We start from the raw sequence: 5,976 nt of genomic DNA on the forward strand, positions 1-5,976 counted from the left end.
CTTTATTTAACTAATTATGTGACTTCTGAAGGTAATTGTTTGCACCAGATCTTATTTAGGGGCTTCATAGCAAAGGGGGTGAATACATATGCACGCACCACTTTTCCGTTATTAATTTGTTCGAATTTTTTGAAACAAGTTATTTTTTTAATTTCACTTCACCAATTTGGACTATTTTGTGTATGTCCATTACATGAAATCCAAATAAAAATCCATTAAAATTACAGGTTGTAATGCAACAAAATAGGAAAAACGCCAAGGGGGGATGAATACTTTTTGCAAGGCACTGTAAGTATTGCACTGTTCCACACACAGCTGAATCCACACCATGACAGCAGATATCCTGGAGGACACCAACATTACCAATCTCCAGCTGTATTTTGTTTTTCGTGAGAAAAAAAACTGTTATCTTTTTCAAAATGAGTGTCTGTGTTTGTGTGCGTGTCTCAGATAGAGAGTATGAGGCAGGTGAGAAGGTATATGGTGGCGGTATGACTGAAGATACAGTGCATTCGGAAAATATTCAGACTTTTTCCACATTTTGTTACTTTACAGCCTTATTCTAAAAATGTATTAAATTGTTTTTCTTCCTCATCAATCTACACACAATACCCCATTATGACAAAGCAAAAACTGGTTTTTATACATTTTGGTACCCTTCCCCAGATCTGTGCCTTGACACAATCCTGTCTCGGAGCTCTCACGGACAATTCCTTCCGACTTCATGGCTTGGTTTTTGCTCTGACATGCACTGTCAACTGTGGGACCTTATATAGACAGGTGTGTGCCTTTCCAAATCATGTCCAATGAATTGAATTTAGCACAGGTGGACTTCAATCAAGTTATAGAAACATCTCAAGGATGATCAATGGAAACAGGATGCACCTGAGCTCAATTTCGAGTCTCATAGCAAAGGATCTGAATACTTATGTAAATGTGATATTTCTGTTTTTTATTTGTAATACATTTGCAAACATTTCTAAAACCTTTTTTTCGCTTAGTCATTATGGTGTATTGTGTGTAGATTGATGAGGGAAAAAAATTATTTTAATCCATTTTAGAATAAGGCTGTAACGTAACAGAATTTTGAAAAAGGGAAGGGGTGAATACATTTCCAAATGCACTGTATCTGTTGGTGGTGTGACTGAATATATCCGTTGGCGGTGTGACTGAAGATATCTGTTGGTGGTGTGACTGAACATATCTGTTGGTGGTGTGACTGAACATATCTGTTGGTGGTGTGACTGAAGATACCTATTGGTGGTGTGACTGAATATATCTGTTGGTGGTGTGACTGAACATATCTGTTGGTGGTGTGACTGAAGATACCTATTGGTGGTGTGACTGAAAATATCTGTTGGTGGTGTGACTGAACATATCTGTTGGTGGTGTGACTGAAGATATCTGTTGGTGGTGTGACTAAAGATATCTGTTGGTAGTGTGACTGAAGATATCTGTTGGTGGTGTGACTGAATATATCTGTTGGTGGTGTGACTGAAGATATCTGTTGGTGGTGTGACTGAAGATATCTGTTGGTGGTGTGACTGAAGATACCTATTGGTGGTGTGACTGAGGGTGAGCTGTCCTCTGAAGTTATTAAAGGGGGAATTGACATGACAGTCATTTTCTGTGACATAACACAGCAGAATACACTCCTCCTCCCAGCATGAAGTGATCAGAATGAGGTGATGCCAGTTCAAATGTTACATCATAGAAGAGAGAGAGAGAGAGAGAGAGAGAGAGAGAGAGAGAGAGAGAGCAAGAGAGCAGAGAGAGAGAGAGAGAGAGAGAGAGAGAGAGAGAGAGAGAGAGAGAGAGAGAGAGAGAGAGAGAGAGAGAGAGAGAGAGAGAGAGAGAGAGAGAGAGAGAGAGAGAGAGAGAGAGAGAGAGAGAGAGAGAGAGAGAGAGAGAGAGAGAGAGAGAGAGAGAGAGAGAGAGAGAGAGAGGTTGTGCTGGTGGATTGGGGGGTCAGCTGGAAATGAACCATGGATTCAGATGTATGAGCAGCTGCCTGGTTCAGAGAGAGGAGGGTTCATCTGTAGTTCACCCAGGGTAGCCACAGGGTAATGTAGTTCACCCAGGGTAGCCACAGGGTAATGTAGTTCACCCAGGGTAGCCACAGGGTAATGTAGTTCACCCAGGGTAGCCACAGGGTAATGTAGTTCACCCAGGGTAGCCACAGGGTAATGTAGTTCACCCAGGGTAGCCACAGGGTAATGCAGTTCACCCAGGGTAGCCACAGGGTAATGTAGTTCACCCAGGGTAGCCACAGGGTAATGTAGTTCACCCAGGGTAGCCACAGGGTAATGCAGTTCACCCAGGGTAGCCACAGGGTAATGTAGTTCACCCAGGGTAGCCACAGGGTAATGTAGTTCACCCAGGGTAGCCACAGGGTAAATGCAGTTCACCCAGGGTAGCCACAGGGTAATGCAGTTCACCCAGGGTAGCCACAGGGTAATGTAGTTCACCCAGGGTAGCCACAGGGTAATGTAGTTCACCCAGGGTAGCCACAGGGTAATGTAGTTCACCCAGGGTAGCCACAGGGTAATGTAGTTCACCCAGGAGGTAGCCACAGGGTAATGTAGTTCACCCAGGGTAGCCACAGGGTAATGTAGTTCACCCAGGTAGCCACAGGGTAATGTAGTTCACCCAGGGTAGCCACAGGGTAATGTAGTTCACCCAGGGTAGCCACAGGGTAATGTAGTTCACCCAGGGTAGCCACAGGGTAATGTAGTTCACCCAGGGTAGCCACAGGGTAATGTAGTTCACCCAGGGTAGCCACAGGGTAATGCAGTCTGTGTGTGGAGACGCAGGGTTCAGCAAGAGGGTAGGGACACGTAGGTTGACAAATCAAAGTTTGGTAACACTTTACAATAAGCTTCCATTTGTAAAGGATTTATAAACGGTTTGTAATTAGGTTATTAACGGTTATTTAATCATTAGTAAATGATTATAAACCTTTAATAAATGGGTTATAACAAATTGGTCAAAAAAGTGCGATAGCCAGTCAGTGCTTGCCAAACAGTGAGCCACTATTTACCTCCAGCTATTTACCATTTATAAATACACTTACCAATGCGTATAATATTGAACCCTTATGTATCATGCAACCTTATTTCCAATGGTTGCACAGTTAAACAATAGTTATTTTCTAACTTTTTGAGTGTGATGCATTGTTGCTCTGTCCCAGGAACAGTAATGGTCGGTTTTCAGACCAATGGTCAACTCCCCATGATGTGTCTTGCCCCATGTTTGAAACCCTGATCAAAAATCAAATAAAGTCAAATTTTATTTGTCACATGCGCCGAATACAACAGGTGTAGACCTTACCGTGAAATGCTTACTGACAAGCCCTTAACCAACAATGCAGTTTTAAGAAAAATAAGAGTTAAGAAAAAGATTTACTAAATAAACTAAAGTAAAAAAATTAAAGAGCAACAATAAAATAACAATAGCGAGGCTATATACAGGGGGTACGCACAGAGTCAATGTGCAGGGGTACAGGTTAGTCGAGGTAATTTGTACATGTGGGTAGGGGTAAAGTGACTATGCATAGATAATAGACAGCGGTAGCAGCAGCGTTAAAAAAAGAGGAGGGGGGGTTCAATGCAAATAGTCCGGTAGCCATTTGATTAACTGTTCAGCAGTCTTATGGCTTGGGGGAAGTTGTTAAGAAGTCTTTTGGACCTAGACTTGGCGCTCCGGTACCGCTTGCCAGGCGGTAGCAGAGAGGACAGTCTATGACTTGGGTGACTGGAGTCTTTGACAATTTTTAGGGCCTTCCTCTGACACCGCCTGGTATATAGGTCCTGGAAGTCAGGAAGCTTGGCCCCAGTGATGTACTGGGCCGTACGCACTACCCTCTCTAGTGCCTTACGGTCGGATGCCGAGCAGTTGCCATACCAGGCGGTGATGCAACCGGTCAGGATGCTCTCGATGGTGCAGCTGTATAACTTTTGACGATCTGGGGACCCATGCCAAATTTCTCCGTCTCCTGAAGGGGGAATAGGTGTTGTTGTGCCCTCTTCACGACTGTCTTGGTGTGTTTGGACCATGATAGTTTGTTGGTGATGTGGACACCAAGGAACTTGAAACTCTCGACACGCTACACTACAGCCCTGTCGATTAATGGGGGCCTGTTCGGCCTCCTTTTCCTGTAGTCCACGATCATCTCCTTTGTCTTGCTCACATTTAGGAGGACCTCCCTCCCTATAGGCTGTCTCATCGTTGTCGGTGGGTCGTCAGCAAACTTAATGATGGTGTTGGAGTCGTGCTTGGCCACGCAGTCGTGGTGAACAGGGAGTACAGGAGGGGACTAAGCACGCACCCCCTGAGGGGCCCCGGTATTGAGGATCAGCGTGCCATTGGTTGCGAGGCATTGGAAAAACTCCCTGGTCTTTGTGGTTGAATCTGTGCATGAAATTCACTGCTCGACTGAGGGACCTTACAAATAATTGTATGTGTGGGGGACAGAGATGAGGTAGTCATTCAAAAATCATGTTAAAATCTGGCCACACGAAGTGAATGATAGAAAATGTTCACCACACAGACATACAGGGGCAATATTTGGGAATTAATTGACACATATTGTGTTACCTCTGTTTTATTAAGCCAATTTTGACTAACTAAGGATAATGTCAATGTGGATTTGATTGGATAGTTTGAGAGCTTGAGGTGTCTGATACTTGACAGTTTGCGATTTCTCATTCTCAGCCCGAACCCGACTGGGCCCGACCGCCCTGCCCGGTCTTATATAATAATAATAATAATAAAATGCTTGATTGTATTTAATGGAATTAATGATTTATTGATTATATTGAAGCTATGTTAAGACAGATAAAACAGGACGCGCTCTCACAGCTTGACGGTGGATAGATTAAATAAGGCTACTGTGTGGTGAGTCAATAGATAATTAATACTCATGATTTAGGCTACGTTGTTGCATGCTAAATGTTTCTGATCAGTGAAGGATGAGCAAACAAATAAATGAGCTATCACCTCCACTTGCCCAGCCAGAGATCAGTTAACCAAATATACAGACGGAGATTCAGTGAAACCAAATCACATTGATTGATTATCAGACGAGTCACAGGCTTTTGGTCGGGGGGGTAGGACAGGCTACTATCAGAGGGAAGGCTTTTGGTCGGGGGGTAGGACAGGCTACTATCAGAGGGAAGAGACAAATCCACTTGTTAAGCTACATAACATGCTGGCAACATGCTCTGATCAGTTCATATATGAGCAAACTAGAATTAAAATGGATTTTTTGGGGGGGTTTGTATAATTTGATTTACACAACATGCCTACCACTTTGACGATACAAAATATTTTTTATTGTGAAACAAACAAGAAATAAGACAAAAAAACAGAAAACTTGAGCGTGCATAACTATTCACCCCCCCCAAAGTCAATACTTTGTAGAGCCACCTTTTGCAGCAATTACAGCTGCAAGTCTCTTGGGGTATGTCTCTATAAGCTTGGCACATCTAGCCACTGGGATTTCTGCCCATTCTTCAAGGCAAAACTGCTCCAGCTCCTTCAAGTTGGATGGGTTCCGCTGGTGTAAAGCAATCTTTAGGTCATACCACAGATTCTCAGTTGGATTGAGGTCTGGGCTTTGACTAGGCCATTCCAAGACATTTAAATGTTTCCCCTTAAACCACTCGAGTGTTGCTTTAGCAGTATGCTTAGGGTCATTGTCCTGCTGGAAGGTGAACCTCCATCCCAGTCTCAAATCTCTGGAAGACTGAAACAGGTTTCCCTCAAGAATTTCCCTGTATTTAGCGCCATCCATCAATCCCTTCAATTCGGACCAGTTTCCCAGTCCCTGCCGATGAAAAAACATCTCCACAGCATGATGCTGCCACCACCATGCTTCACTTTGGGGATGGTGTTCTCGGGGTGATGAGAGGTGTTGGGTTTGCTCCAGACATAGCGTTTTCCTTGCTGGCCAAAAAAGCTCAATTTTAGTCAATT

This window comes from Coregonus clupeaformis, unplaced genomic scaffold (genome assembly GCF_020615455.1).
Source record: "Coregonus clupeaformis isolate EN_2021a unplaced genomic scaffold, ASM2061545v1 scaf1185, whole genome shotgun sequence".
In the NCBI taxonomy this organism is placed as follows: domain Eukaryota; kingdom Metazoa; phylum Chordata; class Actinopteri; order Salmoniformes; family Salmonidae; genus Coregonus; species Coregonus clupeaformis.